Source organism: Sapajus apella, unplaced genomic scaffold (assembly GCF_009761245.1).
Source record: "Sapajus apella isolate SASKATOON/1434 unplaced genomic scaffold, GSC_monkey_1.0 scaffold8, whole genome shotgun sequence".
NCBI lineage: Eukaryota > Metazoa > Chordata > Mammalia > Primates > Cebidae > Sapajus > Sapajus apella.
Window position 1 is genome coordinate 5959255 of NW_022436948.1, and position 22289 is coordinate 5981543.

The 22289-nt window shown below is 40.8% G+C and overlaps 1 protein-coding gene and 1 pseudogene across 1 annotated transcript in view; one reads left to right on the forward strand and one right to left on the reverse strand.

Annotated features, from left to right (window-relative positions):
• The window catches only part of DSCAM (DS cell adhesion molecule), a 644712-nt gene that overhangs the window by 404131 nt on the left and 218292 nt on the right, over positions 1 to 22289 (forward strand). The gene's annotated exons all lie outside the window — the stretch shown is intronic.
• On the reverse strand, positions 996 to 6288 carry LOC116550723 (annotated as a pseudogene).

The window sequence follows — 22289 nt, forward strand, 5'->3', positions numbered from 1 at the left end:
CCTAGTTTGAATACATAGGTCTTTGGGGGCTTTCATTTTCAACTGTCTCCATACTCACCTCTTTAAAATCAAAACAAAAGAGGACCATTGGTGTGATATAGCTGGGTTTAACGTTTTGCTATTATGGTAACATGGCTGAAGAGAATGATAAAAGTCCAACCAATTGTTGACAGCATGCCCAGGGCCCCTTGTGTTGGGGGCATGAGCCACAGTCTTCTCTCCACATCCTCCTCTCACATCCATTGGTATGGGCTCTGGGCAACCTGGCAGATGAGTAGGTGTTTGTCTTTAGCACCCACCTTGCCACCCTGTTGATTTTCCTGTGGAAAACTCCCATACATGGTCTCAGATGTGTTCTTTACAAAGCCTTTGGTCATGCATTTTATAATTTGCAAGCTGGCTTGTCCATGGATTTCCTTTTTAAAATAATTATAAAATCAAGTGGCTAGAAGCATCATTACCAAAAACAAATAACTACAAGACAGAAATGTGTTGTGCTAGGCTTAATGTTGGCGCTGCTGGCCCAATTTATAGGAAAAGGTGCCTTATAATGAAATTATTTTCATACAATTGGTAACTGGCAACCAAGGAAAGGATGTAAAGTGATCCAACTTCTACTGAGTCGTGCTTATTAATGAGTTATAGTGCATCTAGTTTACAGTGAATGGCTTAGGCCTATTTGTATAATTTTCTATTGAATGAATTGTGATTTCTTCTTGATTACAAGGCTTTATTCAGACTCCCCTCTCACTTTCCTTTTTTGCATAAGGAAGCATTTATTTGAAGTTTAACATGAAATCCACATGAGTCATAACACAGATAGCAAAGGACAAAGTAAAAACAAAGAAAACTAATTGGCTGCTATATATAGTTGGTCACAATTGTGTCTTGTCCACTAGAAAGTCTTTCACAAAATAATCATCTTAGATCAACAGAAGACCAATCTTCAATGTCGTCCTGCAAGATGGCTGACTTTAACATCTCCTCCTCTTTTCTCAATGTTCTCCTTTAGTATGGCTGGTAATTGTTTTGGGGATTGCCACCCCCTCGAGATGCCTTGCCGTAAGTGCTCTGTTGGCCACTGTATCCCTGTCCGTATCCATAGTTCCCATAGTTATACTCAGTGTAATCATATCCACCATAGCCACTATAGTTTTGATCACCTCCATAGGCACTATGGTTTTTTCCATATCCTTGATCATGACAGTTATTAAATACCTGGTTCGGTGACCTCGGCCACCACACCTCTTACCACCTCGTCCACCAGCTGCAGCACCACTTCCACATTTTTGTTGTTGCTGTTGCTGCCTATATCCTCTTTGGGTTGTGCAACTTTGATTTCACATTTCCCAGAACCAATTTGATGGTATCTGGTTTCTAACAGTTTTTTTACTGGCTCTTCCTAGGTATATGTGGTAAAACAAAATCCTCTTCTTTCATTTGTTTTTGTATCCATGGGAAGTTCAAAGTTTTCAATCTCTCCAAAGGCTCCAAAATATTCTTTAATTTGTTCTTCAGAAGTCTCCTGGCTCAGTCCACCCACAAAAACCTTTTTGGGGGGTTCTTTCCCTTTTAAAGCTTTGGCCCTTTTGGGGATCTATCAATTTGTCATCCAGTTTGTGTTCTTTCAGCTCCAAAAACTTATCAACACTAGCAGCATCTTTGAAAAGCACAAAGCCAAATCTTTCACTTTTTTTTTTTTTTTTTTTTAAGGCAGAGGCTCACTCTGTTGCCCAGGCTGGAGTGCAGTCGTGCCTTCAAAGCTCACTGTGCCCTCAAACTCCTGAGCTCAATGGAGTCTCCCGCCTCTGCTTTCTTAGTAGCTAATACTACCAGTGTCTGCCACTGAGCCCAACTATTTTTTTTTTTTTTTGTAAACATGAGGGTCTCACTTTATTGCCCAGGCTGGTCTGAAACTCGTTTCCTCAAGCGATCAGCCCCTCTTGGCCTCCCAAAGCACCGGGATTACAGGCATGAGCCACCATGCCTGGCCCTTGAATTTCCTTTTTTCTTTTTTAACTTTAATTCTGCTATGCATAGTTTGGAAAAGTGTCTACCATAAGATTTATTAGAAGGATGGGATTTAAAAGTAACATTTACTGGGGTGTATATATTTGTGTGTGTTTGATACTGAAAGGCTAGCTAAACAGACAAATACCCATTGTAACTCACTAAGAGTTTATTTTAGTTATTCTATTTCCAACAGAATAACAAAACATCTAAGTGTTTATTTATTAAACTTTTATATTGTGAAATGGATTATAATTCTGAAATGGCATTGTTTTGAAATGTATTTTGCATATACTCAATACCAAGTTTTCAACTTTTAAATCATATACTCTGGAGGAACTGATTTGCAAGAAATTGATAACAAATTGTGGTATCCTTTTAATCCAGAGGTAAAATGCTAATTTTTTAAAGTTATAAATTGATGAAATAGTATGGAAACCCAAAATCTGAGGAGCAATATTGACCAGAGTTGTTCCATCTCTCCCTGATGGAAAAAGTGTATTTTGCAGTTATTTTAATAGATTTTAAATGTATAAGACAATTTTCTAGTCCATAAACACATATCTTGGATCTAATATATATGAGACCTTATGAAGGCTGGAAGTACAATCAACCACGGATCTTACCCTCATGAATGACAGGCCTCATGTTTTGGAAGGGGAGATAAAAGGAAAAAGATAGAGGCCACTGATTATAATGCAGGGTGAAGAGTCACATGGATCACGTCTGTGACTTTCAGAAGAGGACGGAAATGTTGGCTTCAGGGAATTAAGGAAAGCTTCATGGAAAATAGACTTAAAGGGTAGAAGATGTCCCCATGTGCCCTCTCTCCAGATCTCTGCACTCTGTGGTAATTGTGCAGCATCGGGAAGGACTAAGGGGATGAGCTGGCCCCTGCCCTCTGGGAGTCTTTGTTCTCTGGGGATAATTGGGTGTGTATATGTCCAATTCCTGTCTGGCAGAATACACAACTGGTGGAACAGAGCCCAGAACACCAGGGTGCACAGAAGAGGGTGTGATTTGTTTCTGTTTGTAGAATCAGTGACCATGTGCAAGGAACTGAATGTCGGTGTCCCTTCAAAGTCCATTTTGAAATCTTACCCCCAATGTGATGATATTAGAAGCTGAGGCCTTTGAGAAGTGATTGTGTCACAAGCAGGGAGCCCTCAGGGATGGAATTGGTGTCCTTATAGAAGGGACCCTAGAGAGCTCTCCTGCTCTCTCTTTCTGCCTCACGAGGATACACGAGCAGGTGGCAGCCTGGAAGAGGATACTAGAACCTGCCCCTGTTGGCAGCCCGATCTCAGACTTCCAGCCTTAGAATAGTGAGAAATACATTTCCGTTGTTGATAAGCCCCAGTTTGTGTGGCACTTTGTTACAGAAGCACCAGTTGACTAAGAAACTACAGAATGAAAAGATGCAGCATCTGAGTTCAGTCTTAAAGACACACAAGACTTCAAAGGGCAGGACTGTTGAGGCTAGAGAGGGTGTTCCAGGGAGAGGAGGCAGAGAAAGCAGACACAAGAAACTGAAAGACGCCAGGCAAGAGTAACTCTCCATTTGAATGTTCTGACATACATGGAGGAGATGGGAGAGGAGAACAGTTAAAGTGAGCATACTTGAAAGAGAGATGACAGAGTTGGCCAAATTTTAGATTCTTAAACTAATAGAAACTAGCCATGGAGAGGTGGATTTAAATAAGTTAAATGCACCTCTCCATGACTGTTTGTCTGAGCCTATGCAATATAAGAACTATGCCATCTTCATAGAGTTAGCATGAAAATGAAACAAGATAACACATGTGAAAACATGTTGTAAGATATAAGATACTTTAAATAAGTGTTCTAATACATACATAGAGTAAGTGATTCTTTGGATGGAAAGAAAGAGAAAACATATATTGATGGTGCTGTGCATAGGCGCATTTCCAGAAAGTGATTCTGAAAAAAAAATATTAAAAGGCCACGGCCTGGGAAACGGGAAGAAAAAAGAAGGACTTCCATGGCCCATGGGGAGGTATTTTCATTCTTGTGTAATACTCACCCAAAGCTCAGCCCTGGAGTAGTGTCTTTAGAAACTCCAATGGCCAATGTCTTTTTACTAACCCTGGTTGTTTAAGAAAAGTCAGTAAAATGTTTGAGGATCTCAAACTGAAAAAAATAGATATAAAGGAGAGTTTAATGGTCTAAATAAACACATTATGTACTCTTCCCTTTCTATAAGTCATTTTTTAAAAAATGGGCTGCAAATATTTCTAAATTCAATAGGGGAGGCCTTGTTGTCTAATCAGATGATGTCAGGAAATTAAGACAGCTGCTCCTGCAGGAAGTCTGGACTCCCAGGATGGCTGGTGCTGGCTGTAAACATAATTTAAAGACCCCAACTCTCATGATGGGACCTGCTTCTTGGGGCTCACTGTGGGATCCTGGGAACCTGCATGGATGAGTCTCCTATATGAGAAGTTTTCTTACTGCTTTCAAGAAACATCACTCCAAAAATAAAGCCTTTTAACAATAAACACCCACCACACACACACACATAAACACACACACACATACACACACACACACACACACACACACACACACACACTTCTTTTTGTTGTTGAATCAAGCATAAGGACGCCACAAGCAAAGAGGAAAGCAGGCAAGCATGTATGGAATTGCCATGGAAGGCAATCCACGGGACAGAAGGCTACTGCATGAGAATCTTTCCAGCTCCATTGGGGTTCCTGCCTCTGAGTCTACACTGTCATGGCAATTCTGGTTTATGTTTTACTCAAAAGCATTATCATGTGAGATAACAATTAGGAGCCTTGGCAGAAAAGGCAGAGGGAGTAGGCTCTGCTTGCAGTCAAATTTGACCTCTTATGACGACATCCTACCCTATACTCCAGACGGATAAGGGGCTGCAGACACTATGCCACACATGTGCCTATTCCCCCAACCAGAGACTGCTTGGCACCCAGGGAATGCCTTTATGCCAAAAAAAAAAAAAAAGAAAGAGAGAGAAAGAAAGAAAGAAAGAGAGAGAAAGAAAGAAAGAGAGAGAAAGAAAGAAAGAAAGAAAGAGAGAGAAAGAAAGAAAGAGAAAGAAAGAAAGAAAGAGAGAGAAAGAAAGAGAGAGAGAAAGAAAGAGAGAGAAAGAAAGAAGGAAGGAAGGAAGGAAGGAAGGAAGGAAGGAAGGAAGGAAGGAAGGAAAGAAAAGGAAAGAAAGAAAGAAAGAAAAAGAAAAAAAAGAAAAGCTCTGTCAATCGTGGAAAATAATGAGACAAGGAGACAAGTCTCGATCATTTTCCAATATTTATTTGCCAAAGCTAAGGACTCACCCTGGAGATAGGTCTATTCTTTTCCCAGAGGATGACTTTGAGGGCTCCAAATTTGAAAGGGAGAGGGTGGGATATTGAGAAGCACACAGTTTTCACATAAACAAAAGGGGTAGAGGAAAAATGTGGGAAATGTGCATTTCACATAAGATAACACAGACAAAAAAAAAGGGGGGTAGGAGAACAATCAGTTACACATGTATGTCTGGTGGGCAGGGTGACTGAACCTGTAAAGATAAGCTATCAATTTGCATTGCCATAGTGAAGTTTTAACAACTCACCAGGAATTTCCTTGTGAGCAAAATATTAGGGAGGCATGTAGCTTTTCATCTTGCAGTAGCCATCTTACTTAGGAACTAAAAGATGGAGGCAGGCTTGCGTGACCCAGTTCCCATCTTGACTTTTCTCTTTGGCTAGATGAGTTTGGGGGGTCCCAAAATTTAATTTCCTTTCACAGCTCCAAAAACCACCGAATCTCTTAAGTGGATAGCCATCCCGAAGGTTTGCCTCAGGTGCCCAAATTATATCCTCCCCGCTCCCAACTTTCTCCCACTGGCTGATCCGAAGCCTCGTGTTTCCAGGAACACTGGTTTCAGTGTGAACCTGTGGCCCACGGTGAACAAGCAGCTCTTCTTTGGTGGGCTGCTCTGCATAGGTCCTTTCTGATCCCTGCACACAGCACAACAGACCACCACTTATCAATCAGGGGCAGGCGCTTCCCTGGAAAGTCAGTTACTCTTGGAATCTAATGAACAGCTCCTACAGTCAACCCGTGGGGCTCCAGTCCAGCCTAGGTAATGTGGTCTCCCTACTCCATGCTGAATCCAGGCAGGTCTGTGGGTTATGATGCCCAGCAGATCTCTGACTGTCAGAATGCAAGTGCATGTGCCAACTCACTCAGCTCTGATCTGACGGTCCGCAGGGTCTTGGCTATTTCTGGGCAGATCTCCATATTGTGATTTGACCTCAAGCTGCTCTCAAGCCCTGTCATTGCCAGAGCAGATATGTTGGGTTTGACGTATAATAACCCATCTCCTTTCCTGTCAAAAGAATCTGTATCTATGCCTGGATAATCCAGTCAACCTTTTTTACTTTCTGCCTTCACCCACTGCCATAAGGACCCACAAATCTTTAACCCCTAGTGAGCTAAATAGAAATCTCCAGTCCCTGTAGCATTGCTCTGAGATACTTCTTGGAGGAGGAAGCACCCCAAGCCCAAGCTGCCCCACAAGGTGAAGCTTTGGCTACCTTGAATCAACCCCATATGTTTTCCAGGCTCCTTATGATCACTCAGACAGGGCATTGATCCAATCACCTCCCAGCAGGCCCCTCCTCCAGCACTGGAATTACAATCAAACATGAGATTTGGGTAGGAACACACCAAACCATATCAATCATCATTTCTGAATGATAGTGTAAGGCCTTCCCAGACATGACAAGTTAGTGCCTGAAATAGAATATGAGCTGTCCCAGATTTAAAATCTCCCAGATTATGCATTTTACTAAATTCATAGTCACCAGCCCTCTAGCACCACCCCCAACAATTCATCCTGCACATATGCAATACTCATATCCCTCCTGCTTCCCTCTCAAGTCCAGATGCCAGATATGTCTGCCACTTTGCTGGGAGTTTTTCCAAGGAAGGGGTCTCCCGCAGAAGCTTCAGAGGGACTGCAGTTGTGCCAGTGCTTTGATTTTGCACTACTGCCCCCCAGAACTGTTTGAGAACAAATTTCTGGAGGCAGAAGCAGAAAATGGGAGGAATCTGGGAAAAGTAAGTGTGGTGGACGGGACGTCACTCAGTGAAGGAAGCCCCTCAGCAGCTGCCACGCCCTTTGTAGGGTGTCCTGAGCTCCAAGCAAACATAGACATTTCACTTCCCAAGTCAGCCTGAAATTCCACCAGCTAAAGATTCTCTGGGGTAAACAAGGAATTTGTAAAACAGGAGGGTTAATATAGCAGATGCAATTTGTTCCCTGCTCCAATTTCAATTTCCCTTCTTTCTCTGTGCTAAAAGTTGTATTATTTCCCATCCACCCCCTAGATTTATATGTTGAATACCTAACCTCCAGTACCTTAGAATGTGACCATATTTGGATATAGTGTTCTTATACCTTGCAGATATAATTAGTTAAGATGAGGTTCTACTGAAGTAGGCCAAATCCCTCATCCAATATGACTGGTGTCCTTATAAAAAGAAGGGAATCTGGATGCAGACACAGATGGTGAAAACGTGGGTGGGCAGAGACAGAGACAGAGATTGGAGTTATGCTGCTACAGGCTAAGAGACACTGGGCAAGGTAAGGAAGAGGTCTCCCATAGAAGCTTCAAAGGGATTCCAGCCTTGCCTGAACTTTCATGTTGAATGTAAGGCTCCCAGAAAGGTGTGAGAATCAATTGCTGTTGTTTAAGTCCCCAAGTTTGTGGAACTTCATTACAGCAGGCCCAGGACACTGTACACTCAGTGACAACAGAACTCTTTTGTAGTCTTGTGTTGGAGGGAAGCCTTCCACAAGCCAGATCACCTGCCTAAGCAGGAGAGTCCAAATCCATCAAAGCCACTGGGTATGAGCCCTGGCCAGAATCCATCAAAGGCAGCAGCTCCCTTTGATTTAACGATGGTCAGATGACCAGGATTTGAGCAATGAAATGTAAAAACAGATCTTCCTAGGAGTTTCTGGAAAAGATTTCCGTATTCTTAATACGGGACTCTGCAAGAGAGGTTTGTCTCATTTAATTCTTGACCCCATAATGCCTGGCAGTACATGAGATGACCTGGGACTTTATTGCTTTTGCTGTCTAGGCCAAAAAGCGTCAGGGTTTTCACATTTGCAGTTGGAGGCATCCAAACTAATCAGGTAAGGAGACAGCAGCATCACCAATTCATGGAGTGCAATTCAGCCACAGTGCTCCCCTCGGTAATCATGCTGAAATAAACAGCTCTGAAAGAATAAGGAATTTTATCTGGATTGAAAAGCTGTAGGAATTTGCAGCTCATGCTTCAGGCTGGGATAGAGCAGCTCCATGGGAGGACAGTTAAGGTGGACGGCAGTACTCGGACCTGGCCACATCTGGTGGCTTGGAGCAGGGAGGTCATTACCTGGTTAGGGAGAAGGATAAACCTTTTAAAAAATTACTGGAGCCAGCAAAAATCTTATTTTTCCCTTTTACTGTTCTCCCCTCCTCCTCCTGCCTCTCCTCCTCTTCATCCTTCTGTTTTGAGGCTCCCTTCTATCAGGGAACTAAAACTTATTTTTTCTACTTTGGGGTAATTTAAGCTATTTCAATGTTTTTCCATTGATTTAAGGTCCTCCCTGTACCTTGGCCTTCCCCTGTGGCCAGAGGCATGAATGTTCCGCACTCTTGGTCAGCCATTATCCTCCACACTGGCCTCTGCTGAGACGTCTGCCCTCCCATTTGGTCCTTGGCTGTGGGGTCACTGCTTAGCTCCCTTGGAGTCTCCTCCTGTCTTTTGGCTGCCCCTGGCCAGAGCCACCCATTTGCCCATCAGCAGAGTTCACTGAGCACCCCCTATTGTCAAGAATTGTTCTACACCCTGCACACTCTGAACAAGACCAAGTATTAGTTCACCATCATGCAGCATGTATTCCCTTGAGAAGAAAGACATGCAGATGGGTATATAATATAATGCCTGGCAAAGGATAGAGTGATATAAGAAATCAAAGTGGGCCGGGCGCGGTGGCTCATGCCTGTAATCCCAGCACTTTAGGAGGCCAAGGCGGGTGGATCATGAGGTCAAGAGCTCGAGACCATCCTGGTCAACATGGTGAAACCTCGTCTCTACTAAAAATACAAAAATTAGCTGGGCATGGTGGCGCGTGCCTGTAATCCCAGCTACTCAGGAGGCTGAGGCAGGAGAATTGCCTGAACCCAGGAGGCGGAGGTTGCAGTGAGCCGAGATCGCGCCATTGCAATCCAGCCTGGGTAACGAGCGAAACTCCGTCTCAAAAAAAAAAAAAAAAAAGAAAAAAGAAATCAAGGTGTGCATACGTCTTGGAGAAAGCATTCCAGGCAAATGAATAGCAAGGGCGAAGGCTGAAGGGAGAAATTGGTTATGTCTATGGATAAGCAAGAACCCTATTTGCTTAGAATGTATATATGTGTGTATGTGTGTTTGTGTATATTTGTACATGTGCGTGTGCATACGTTTGTATGTATACACATACAGTATACATAGACACATATAATCCAATTTTTTTTTTTTTTTTTGAGAAGGAGTTTCTTGTTGCTTAGGCTGGAGTGCAATGGTGCGATCTCAGCTCACTGCAGCATCTGCCTCCCAGGTTCAAGCGATTCTCCTGCCTCAGCCTCCCAAGTAGCTGGGATTACAGGTGCCCGCCACCATGCCTGGCTAATTTCTGTATTTTTAGTAGAGATGAGGTTTCACCATGTTGGCCAGGCTGGTCTCGAACTCCTGACCTCAAGTGATCTGCCTGCCTTGGCCTCCCAAAGCATTGGGATTACAGGCATAAGCTTTCCTTTGTGTTACAAGTGTTCATCTTTGTGTTACAATTGCCTACAGTATTTGGTACGTAGATGCTGTACAGGCTTGTAGCCTAGGAACTATAGGCTGTACCATAGAGCCTCAGTGTATAGCAAGCTATCCCATGTTTGTGTAAGTACCCTCTATGATGTTCACACAAGGACGAAATTGCCTAACAACATACTTCTTAGAATGCATTCCTGTCATTGAGGCATAACCGTATGTGGAAAGGTTAGTCTATCCAAACTCTTTGCCATTACAGCAAGTGTGAAACATTTCATTCTACTTTATAGTGTTTGATCTACAGGTTAAAAATTGTTATGTAGCTAAACATAACAGCTTTTTCATAACATGCACACAAAATAATTATGTCTCCCAAGAGTACAAATATTCTATATTTGTCATTTAACTCTTTAACGCTTATGGAATTTATTGTGATAGAAATTATGAGTAGGAACTAATATGTTTGCCAAATTATGAGCAGGAGCTAATATCTTTAAATGGTTAGTCTGTTGTTCTAGCATAATTTGTTGAACAGCCCATCCAGTCTTTATTTTTTGAAAGGTCAATTTTGTTTTAGGGTGAGATATTTTAGAAGATGGATGCTAAAGTAAAACTTGGTTAGTTCTGCCAAATATTAGCTGTGTACCATGGGCAATTCACTTAATCTCTCTGTGCCTTTGATTTTTAATTCTCAAATTACCTCAGAGTACTGTTACAGGGCTTAAATGAATAAATGTAGAAATACAAATTTCCTGGGACGCAGGAATGAAGTTGGGTCCCTCCTCATGCTATTTACAAATATTAACCAAAAACAAATTGTATACCTAAATTTGAGCTAAAACTATAGAACCTTTAGAATAAGATATTGGAGGAAATCTTTGTGCCTGTGAGTTAGGCAGTAGTTTCCTTGCTATGACACCAAAGACCTATGCTACAAAGGGGAAAATACATGATTTGGACTTAGTAAAAATATTAAAGCATTCTGTGGATCAAGAAAATGAAAGGACAATCTGGAGAATGGGAGAAAATATTTGTAAATCACATATCTGATAGGGAACATATATCCAGAACTCTTACAACCCACCAGTGAAAAAACAAGCAACACAGTTTAAAAAATGGACAAAGGATTTGGAAAGACATTTATCTAAAGAAGATATCTCAGTGGTGAAAGATGCACAACATCATTAGTCATAAGGAAACTACAAATCAAAACCACAATAAGACACCACTTCACACTCACTAGGATGGCTAAAATAGTTTTAAAAACACAACCATTATTGAAAAGGTTATGGAGAAATTGGGACCCTCATACCTTGCAGATTGGAATAGAAAATGTGGCAGCCACTTGAACAGCAATTTGACCATTTCTCAAAAAGTTAAACATAGAGTTGCCATATGACCCAGAAATTGTACTCTTAGGCACATACTTAAGACAAATTTGTCCACACAGAAATGTGTACATGAATATTTATAGGTACATTATCCATAATTGCTAAAAAGTGGAAATGACCCAAATGCCCATCAGCTAGTGAATGGATAACAGAATGTGATATGTCCTTTAATGGAATATTATTCAGTCATGCAAATAAATGCAATAGTGATACATGCTACAACACAGATGAACCTTGAAAACATTCTGCTAAGTGAAAAAAGCTATGTACAAATGACCATGTATTATTTGATTCAATTTATATGAAATACCCCAAATAGGAAAATTCATAGAAAGTAGATTAGTGTTTGCCAGGGACTGGGAGGAGGGACAATGATAGCCATTGCCAATGACCATTGAGATATCTTCTTAGATAAATCTCTTTCCAAATCCTTTGTCCATTTTTTAAACTGGGTTATTTGTTTTTTCATTGTTGAGTTCTAAGAGTTTTGGATGTAAGTTCCCTATCAGATAGGTGATTTACAAATATTTTCTCCCATTCTCCAGATTGGCCTTTCATTTTCTGATGCACAGAATGCTTTAATATTTACAAAGCCCAATAAGTATAAGGTTCCATTTGGGGTGATCAAAATGTTCTGGAGTTAGATATTGGTAATAGTCATACAACTCTGTGAATATACTGAAAACCACTGAGCTCTAGTAAGCATAAGAACACAAATTTTCTCTTGTAAATTTGTTTAAGTTCTTTGTAGATCCTGGATTAGCCCTTTGTCAGATGAATAGATTGCAAATATTTTCTCCCACTCTGTAGGCTGCCATTTCACTCTGATGATAGTTTCTTTTGCTATGCAGGAGCTCTTTGGTTTAATTAGGTCCCATTTGTCCATTCTGGCTTTTGTTGCCATTGCTTTTGGTGTTCTAGTCATGAAGCCTTTGCCCATGCCTATGTCCTGAATGGTATTGCCTAGGTTTTCTTCTAGGGTTTTTATGGTTTTAGGTCTTACGTTTAAGTCTTTAATCCATTTTGACCTAAACACCACATGTTCTCACTCATAAATGGGAGTTGAACAATGAGAACACATGGACACAAGTAGGGGAACATCACACACTGGGGTCTGTCAGGGGTAGGGGGGCTAGGGGAGGGATAGCATTAGGAGAAATATCTAATGTATATGGTGGGTTGATGGGTGCAGCAAACCATCTTAGTACATGTATACCTATGTAACAAACCTGCATGTTCTCCACATGTATACCAGAACTTGAAGTATAATTTTAAAAAACACAAATTTTATGCTATGTGAATTATACTTAGATAAAGCTGTTACAAAAAAGTAATCCCAGAATGTTTAGCAACTTCTAAGGGGATTGTGTGACAGTTGTTAACAGTTTGAACTTTGAAGTCAGATAATCTGGTTTCAAATCCCAGGTCCACTGCTTCTTAGTTATGTAAACTTGGGCAATGTTTTTGAGCTCTTCTGAGTTTCATGTTCCTCAACTGCAAAATGGAGTTATGAGGGTTAAATGATAGGATATTTTGACAGCAGAGTGCCTTGCCAAAGAATAAATTAAAGGTTTTAATCAGTAGATGCTTCACATCCCAAATGCTCGTGTATACATTCGCATTGATTTTTTTAGTGTTCAAACAAGCATCAGGTGATTTAAATAAATCGTATCTTCATAATATGTTAACATTACGAAAAGGAAAGATCTGCCTCTCCCTCCAACCCTCCACTTGTAACCTTTCCCCTTACCGGCTACTTGTTTTTTTATTTTTTTATTTTTTCTGTTTCAATAACTTTAGGAATACAAGTGGCTTTTGTGACATAGATGAATTGCATAGTGGTAAAGTCCAAGATTTTGATGGACCCGTCATCTGAGTAGCGTGCATTGTACTTAATATGTAGTTTTCTATTCCCACACCTCCCTCCCACTCTTCCCACTTCTGAGTCTCCTGTGTCCATTATAGCACTCTGTATGCCTTTGTGTGCCCAAAGCTTAGCTCCCACTTATAAATGAGAACATGCATTATTTGATTTTTCAATTCCTGAATTACTTCAGGAATTATGAAGTAAGTTAGAATAATGTTGCTTAGAATAATGCTGCTGCCAAAGACATTATTTCATTATTTCTATGGCTCAATAGTACTCCATGGTGTGTGTGTGTGTGTGTGTGTGTGCATATATATATATATATGTATGTATGTATATATATATATAATCTTCATTCATCAGTTGATGGACACTTAGGTTGATTCCATATCCTTGCAATTGTGAATTGTGCTGTGATAAACACAGACACGTGGATATCTTTTTAATATAATGACTTCCTTTCCTTTGGATAGATACCCAGTAGTGGAATTGCTGGATTAAAAGTAGATCTATTTTTAGTTATTTGAGAAACCTCCATACTGTTTTCCACAGAGATTGTGCTAATTTATATTCCCATAAGCAGTGTATAAGTGTTCCTTTTTCAATACATCGATGCCAACATCTATTGCTTTTTAACTTTTCAATAATAGCCATTCTGGCTAGGGTAAGGTTGTATCTCATTATGGTTTTAATTGGCATTTCCCTAATGATTAGCGATGTTGAGCAGTGTTTCACATGTTTCTTGGCCATTTGTATATCTTCTTTTGAAAATTATTCATTCAGATTCTTTGTCCACATTTAATGGGATTATTTGGGATTTTTTTGCTGATTTGTTTGAGTTCGTAGGTTCCAAATAATGGTACTTTGTTGGATGCAAAATTTTCAAATATTTACTTCTATTCTGTGGATTGTCTTTTTACTTTGATGATTATTTATTTTGCTGTGTAGAAGCTTTTTAATTTGGTCCCATGTATTTACTTTTGTTTTTGTTGCATTTCCATCTGGGGTTCTAGACCCAATTCTTTGCTCCAAAAGAGTTTTTCCTAGGTTTTCTTCTAGAATTTTTATGGTTTCACGTTTTAGATTTAAGTCTGTAATCCACCTTGAGTTAATTTTTGTATATGGTGAGAGACAGGAATCCAGTTTCATTCTTCTATATCTGGCTATTCAATTTTCCCAGCACTGTTTATTGAATAAGTTGTACTTTCCCTAATTTATGTTTTTGTATGCTTTGTCAAAGATCAGTCAGTTATAAATATTTGGCTTTATTTCTGGGTTCTCCATTCTGTTCCATTAGCCTATGCATCTACTTTTTTGTCATTACAATATTGTTTTAGTTACTATAGCCTTGTAAGTATTATTTGAAGTTGGATAATGTGATTCTAAGAATAAATCTTTCTGCTTAGTATTCCTTTGGCTATTCTAGCTCTTTTTTGGTTCCCTATGAATTTTTTGATTCTTTTTAATTTTGTGAAGAATGATGTTGGTGTTTTGATAGGAATTGCACTGAATCTGCAGATTGCTGGACATTATGGTCATTTCCACAATGCTGATTCTTTCAACCTATGAACATGGGATGTATTTCCATTTGTTTGTGTCATCTACAATTTCTTTCAGCAAGTGTTTTGTAGTTCTTCTTATAGAGATATTTCACCTACTTGGTAAAGTATATTTACCAAGTGTCTTAAAAATAAAGTGTTAGATGGCAATCATTAAAAAATCTGGAGACAACAGATGCTGGAGAGGATGTGGAGAAATAGGAACACTTTTACACTGTTGGAGGGAGTGTAAATTAGTTCAACCATTGTGGAAGACAGTGTGGCGATTCCTCAAGGACCTAGAAATAGAAATTCCATTTGACCCAGCAATCCCATTACTGGGTATATATCCAAAGGATTACAAATCGTTCTACTATAAGGACACGTGTACACGAATGTTCATTGCAGCACTGTTTACAATAGCAAAGACCTGGAACCAACCCAAATGCCCATCGACGATAGACTGGATAGGGAAAATGTGGCACATATACACCATAGAATACAATGCAGCCATAAAAAACAACGAGTTTGTGTCCATTGTAGAGACATGGATGAACCTGGAAACCATCATTCTCAGCAAACAAACACAAAAACAGAAAATCAAACACTGCATGTTCTCACTCATAGGCGGGTGTTGAACAATGAGAACACATGGACATAGGGAGGGGAGCATCACACACTGGGGTCTGTTGAGGGGGACTAAGGGAGGGACAGTGGGTAGTAGGGAGTTGGGGAGGGATAACATGGGGAGAAATGCCAGATACAAGTGATGAGGACGGAGATAGCAAACCACATTGCCACGTATGTACCTATGCAACAATCCTGCTCTGGAGTGATGCTGCCAGAAAGTGGGAGTAATCCTATAATTGGGTATTCTCTTGATTTGTTTTCTGTTGCTATAACTGATCACTTGAGACTGGGTACTTTATAAGGAAAATAGGCTTATTTCTTACAGTTCTGGAGGCTGGGTAGTTCAAGGTCAAGAGGCTGTATCTGGTAAGGGCCTTCTTGTTGGTGCGAACTCTCTGCAGAGTCTTTTTGCTGCACAATGCATGACATGGTGAGGAAGCTAACCTCATCTAATTCTAATTATCTCCTAAATACCCTGCTTCTCAAATACCATGGTTAGATTTCCCACCCTCTTTTGCAGGGTGGGCTTAAACAACAGAAACGTATTTCTCACAGTTATCGAGGCTGAGAAATCCAGGATCGATATTCTAGCAAGGAAAGTTTTATTCTGAGGCCTTTCTTCTTGGCTTGTGGGTGGCTGCCATCTCACTGTGCACTCACATTACTTCTTCTTTATGTACACATGGACAGAGAGAAAGAGAGGGAAAAGGAGAGAGGAGACAGAGAGAACACTCAAGTTAACTCTCAGGTGCCTTTTCTTTAAAGAATACTGATCTCATCAGACTAGAGCCTCTCATGACTTAACCTAGCTCTGTCTCTCAAAGTAATTACTCTCCATCTCCAAATACCATCATGTAGATTATGGCTTCAACATACGAATTTTGGAGAGGGACTACCATTCAGTCCATAACATTAAATTGCTATTTGTCAGAGTTCTCCAGAGTAACAAAGCCAATAACATACATAGAGAGATAGATCTACGTATTAGCAGGCATATTTATGTATCTTTATATTGGTATATATGTATATAGTTACATAAGAGTGTACGTGTGTGTGTGTGTGAGTGACTGTGTGTGTGTGTACAGAGAGAGATGGTGAGAGAGAGAGAGAAAATGTGATAAGTTTATTATAAGGAATTGGCTCACATGATTATGGAGGCTAAGAACTCCCAGGAAAGTCAATGTGTAATTTCAATCTTAAAACCATCAAGCTCTAGACCCAAGAAGAGCCAATGTTTCAGTCCAAGTCCAAAGACAGGAAAAGACCAAGGTCCCAGCTTGGCCATCAGGAAGGCAGAATTCCTTCACACTCAATCTTTTTGCTCTTTTCAAGTCTTAAGTTGATTGGAAGAGGCCCATGTGCATTAGAGAAGGCAGTCTGTTTGACTCAGCCTACCAATTCAGCTGTTAATCTTGTCCAGAAACAACCTCACAGACACTTAAAGAACAATGTTTCATCAAATATCTGGGCAAGATTTCTCACCCCCTTAGTACCATTATAATTGTGATTAAGTTTCAGTGCGAGTTTCAGAGGGGACAAACATTCAAACCATAACAGATATTTAATAAGTCTTGTTCATAAGATGAGAGAAATGGAGCCAGGCTAGAGCTGTCATGGGTGAAGAAGCAGTGGTCAGTCAGGTTAGCCAGGAGAACAGATGTTTGCTCATTGTTGTGATTTCTCTGGAGAACGTTCATGCTATGGTCTGTGTTCAGACATGGTAATGGAGAGGTCTTCTTTTTGTCTTGATCCATCTTGGCCATAGAGCTGTTTGGTCTGATGTTAATGTTTTGTGACATTGTTTATCTTCAATAAGAGAACACCAAGGCCCAAGTGGGAGTTCCAAGCCAGCTCTTGGATTTCGGGGGCTTGTTTCCAGTCTCTAGTTTCATTTTTATCATGTAATCATTTTTAACATAATTCATATTGAAAAGGATGCAGAAGGCAATGCATGGTTTTGTTTAGACTTAATTAAGAAGAAAAGCTACACATAAGTGCTTTCCTCAAGGGCCACTAGGCCGGTCTCATTGTAAACTCAGCTGAAACAAACTCCCGACTCACCTTTTCTGCCGTGGGCCTTGTGAATGGGTGCATGGGAATAAGCTGATGGACAGGCAAGGCTCAGAGATGTTCCTCTGATGATTTATTCTTTGTAGAGTGAAAGTGCCTGGGTGTGATGCTCACATTTCTCTTGAGGACTCCCAGGTGTGACCCTCTGCTGGGATAATCCTCACTCCTCATGTTAGGACATATCCAAAGACAACGGCTCTAGAGCAGAGTCAGATGCAGGTTTGTCATGCAGTGGCAGGTGGTGGCAAGTGCCCGTGCCACAGGGCAGTGACTCACCATCTGCTCTTTGCAGCTCAGCTGTGGCTGAGGCAGGAAGGCAGAGACAGGGCTGGAGGTGGTAGACTTTTGAATATACTGCTTTCCAACCTATTTATTTTAATTTCCACAAACTTAAGCCAATTGATTGCAGAACCTCAAGTTAGATGTCCACATTTTTGTGTCTATCCGTTTGGCTGCTGATTGTATGATGCATTACGGAGGTATACAGCCCATGTACACACAGGCAAATAAGAACCTTCTCATTCCAAAGATGCTTGAGCTGAAAAGAGCACCTGATTTTCAGCTCATTCTGAATACTGGAACTGTGTCTTTACTCCTCAGTGTGTTACATAATAAAACCTGAAGGACTACACAGCATTTTATAAGCATTGTTAGTTGAGAATGGCTGACTCGAAACTCTCATTCTCTCTAAGGAGAACTATTTAATAACCAGTATTCAACTGATTCCAGTTGTAGCCATCTCTCTAAGAAAACGGAGATAGCCTTCAACCTCTGGGCCCAGAGGTATTGCCTCCTTACAGGTGTGGCCAGATTCTCATCTCTAGTCGGTGCTGTGGGATCTGCTTCATACTGGGAAGTCCCTGACTAGCTCTCTGCTCCTTATGACTTGGCTTCTGTATTTGCTCAGAGTGGAGTCTTTATTCTTAATGAGAAGGAGGGAAGCCATATGCATTCCAGCGAGATGGCACAACCAGAGGAAAGGCCCTGTGGCAAGAGGAAGTTTGGTGTGTTTCCTCCATGATGCTGCTGGAATAAAAAAGAGGAGTTTATTAAAGAGGAGATCAAATCCTTCGAGACTCGCGAGGACTTTGCATTGCACTCTGGGTGGGCGGCCAGCCTCTTCATTTTTCCTTTTTCCTAGTGGGCATAACCATATGTGTAAGCTTTTACTCTTTTTAAAAAAAAATGAAACCACACAGCACATGTTAGTATGCATTTGCTTTCTTAGTTGACAGTATATCATAGTTTTCTTTCCAGATAAATACACATAGCTCCATTTTATTGCTTTTCAGAGGTAGATCATGCTTCCTTTTATGGGTTGGCATCAGTTTGTAACTGTTATCTTACTTGGACATTTAGCTTGGAAACAATCTCATGTGTTCCTCTCCTTTGAGACATTTCCAGGCCTTGCAAGTAGTAGGTTCTCAACCAGCGTTTGCAACAGGAAGAAATGCAAGAGGGAAAAAGCAGGAGAGCTGACACCAGACAGAGAAGAAGATGCCCAGGAGAGAGTTTTGGGAGACATGTTTCTAGGTTTTCATCACTTCTCTTTGTATACTGTACGGCTGAATGCTGCTAGGAACAATACTTTCTCCCCAGAGATGCAGGTCAAATGCCATGTCTTCTGTGGCTCATTTAGATTGATACAGAATGGGCCATTGCTAGAAAATGGAAACAGAACAGTCAGAAAACACTTCACAATTCAGAGTCTGTAGCCGTTGATTGTGAATGTGTAAGAGCAGAAAAGAGCCCCTTTGCTTAAAACCCTATTGATAATGCAGCAAGGGGAAGGCACATTCCTCTGTGAAAAGAATAAAGAGCAAGGGGCTTTCTGTAGCCATAACTGCATTAATAGGCACAAAATACCATGAGTGTTGTCATTAAGCTCACACCATGCAGCCACCTCCGTGCTACCTTGGCCGTGTACTGAAGGCAGGAGAAAAAACAAGGGTAAGAGCATAAGCATTAAAGCAAAAAACCTAATGTTTGGAAGTCCTGAGTTGTCTCTTTTACTTTCTGAGACCTCTAAGGTGCCTCTCTTTCTCATGTGTCACTGTAAAATTATTTCCACAACTGTAAAAATTGGGATTGCAGTAATTCTAAATGAATCTATTCTGCTCATTCAATCCTGTCCTCCAAGGTAATCACTGTAAAAGGCTGAGGATGATGCATTATGTGAGAATAGGATAGCCACAGGGAGGGGCAGTGCCATGGAGTGAGTTTGGCATTGTGTGTGTGTGTGTGTGTGTGTGTGTGTGTGTGTGTGTTCAGCAAATACAGTCAGCCTTTTGAATCTGCAGCTTCCACACCCATAGATTCAACCATCCTCAAATCAAAAATATTCAGGGGAAAAAGCCCCACAAAAATAACAATACAACAATAAACATAAATACAAATATAAAATGATACAATACAACAACTATTTGCATAGCACTTACATTTTATTCGGTTTCATAAGTAGTCTAGAAGGCACCTAACACGTACAGGAGGAGTGTGTAGGTTAGATGCAAATACTAGGCCATTGCATATAAAAAGTATTGAGCTTTTTCAGATTTTTGTATCCTGTGAGAGGGGTTCCTAGAACCAATTTCTCCAAAGATACCAAGGAACAATTGCATCTTTGTTTTCTTTCCTCTCATATCCCCTTATCATATAACATATGATCATTGATTTGATATCATAGTATTTAAGTGTTGCCAACTTTACATCATAGTAGTGAAGTTACAGGACATTAAGGAGAGGCATGAACATCACTGAAGGATGGTGTTTCTTTTAGGGTCAGGGCGTGTATGCTTTCAGCTGTGCTCAGGGTAGCAGTATCACGTGAAGTGAAAATATGACCTTGTTATTGTCTTTATTTGAAGATTAAGTATGGTTTAAGAAGACATGCATGGGTATCAAGTTGACAAGGGGTGGATTTGTGTTGGTTAGTTTTATGTGTCAATTTTGCTAGGCATGGTCCTCAGATGCTTGGTCAAAAGCCAGGTATTTCTTAGATGTGATTAATATTTAAATCTGTAGACTTTGAGTACAGTAGATTATCCTTCATAATGCCAGTGGGCTTCATCAATTAAAGGTCCTTAGAAAAACAGACTGAAGTCCCTGGAAGAAGAGGAGATTCTGCTCCTTTCAACCCAAGCTGCAACATCAGTTCTTTCCTGGGTCCAGCCTGCTGGCTGGCCCTGCAAATTTTAGACTCTCTTTCTCTCTTCTTCTCTTCCTCTCTTTCTCTCTCTCTCGTTCTCTCTGCTTCTCCCTCTCTCCTGTTGCTTCTGTTTCTCTGCAAAGCCCTGACTAATGCAGATTTTGATATTAGTGGCCTAAAAGTTCAGGAAGGATTATATTCCCACACATATGCCTTTCAGCATCCACAACCTAAATACCTCCCTCAGCAAAATGACACATGTTAATGAGTACACATTTTAACATGTCATGAACTTCCATGCTGTTTACAAAAAGTTGAAAGTGCAAATTTACTCTATGAATGCTTTATGGTATGCTGCATTTTAATTTGGGAATACAGAGTTTTAAAGACTCACGTCCAAAACGTATATCAGATACCTACCATGTTAGTTTTCTCAAGTTGCTATTACAAATTACTGCAAACTTAGCCACTTAAGGAAAACACCCTTTTATTAACTCAGAGTTTTGCAGGTTGTGCATCCAGCGGCCTGGCTGGTTTCTCTGCTTCACATATCACAAAGCCAAAGTCGGGGTGGCCACAGTGCTGTGCCCCTCTTACTGGAGGACCTGGGAGAGAATTTGCTTCCTAGCTCTTTCTGACTGGGGGCAAAATTCTGCTCCAGGTGGCTGTGAGTCAGACATTCTTGCTTTCCTGCCAGCTGTCGCTAGGGGTCTCCCTGAGCTCCTTTAAGTCTCTTCCTGTTCCTTGCATATGACACATATCTCAGAATTAACCAGGTGCGGGGTGAGTCCTTCTGCCACTTCAGATCTCTGACTCTCCTTCTGTTTTGTTTCTTTTGCCTTTGTTTCTGCCACATTGCATGGGCTAACTCTTCTGCTTTCTTATTCTGCATTTAAAGTCCCATGTGATATCTCTGGACCCACCCAGAGGATTTAGGATCTTCTCCATATTTTAAGGTCAGTTAATTAGCAACCTTCATTCCATCAGCAGAATGCCTTTTACTGTGCACCGTAACATAGTCACGTTCCCTAGATTAGGCCTTGGATGTCTTTGAAGCACTATTATTCAGCCTACTGTATTGCTATGAGCAAGGACTGTAAATGTCCTTGCCTTTAAGTCTTTTACGGACCCACTGGGGAAAAGAGCCACATGCATGTAGTAGATTATTTATAACATTATCTCAAGGGGTTGCAGAGTGGAACCCGGCTTCATGAATCACACAGCAATAACGGAGCAGGTGGTGTCTGAGTCACTGTTATCTGGCACAGAACATCCAGCACACGGTAACATACACAGCAGGTACTCAGTGGTTAAAGAGATGAATGGATACAGAGGAAAACTGAGTCGGACACTAAAAAAAAATGTAGTCATCTCCTCAATTTAACATCCTTTATTTACCTGTTTATTCTATAATTATCTATTGGAAGTCTAATCTATACAACTGCCAGTGCTGGGCCTTAGAGATGCAATTGGGATTAAACCACGGGGCCTTTCCCCACATAGAGCTTATAGTCTGTCATTAATTGTGCCAGCAGATGAATAATTGTGTAGTTAAAACATGTGCTAAATATCATGAAGGCTCTTACTAGATGGCATGTGAGAGAGAAGGGAAAGCCACTCCAAGGAGGCTGATGTTTGAGTGGACAGCTGAGGAAAGGAGGCTCGTCTTAGGCTGGCTTCTGGGAAAATAGGCTGTCGGGTGGGGATCTGTGTGCTGGAAGCCTGCTGGAAAGTGCTTGGGATCAGCATCATTGTGGAAGGACAGGAAGTCTGAGAGGCAGAGAAAAAAACTGGGATGCAGATGC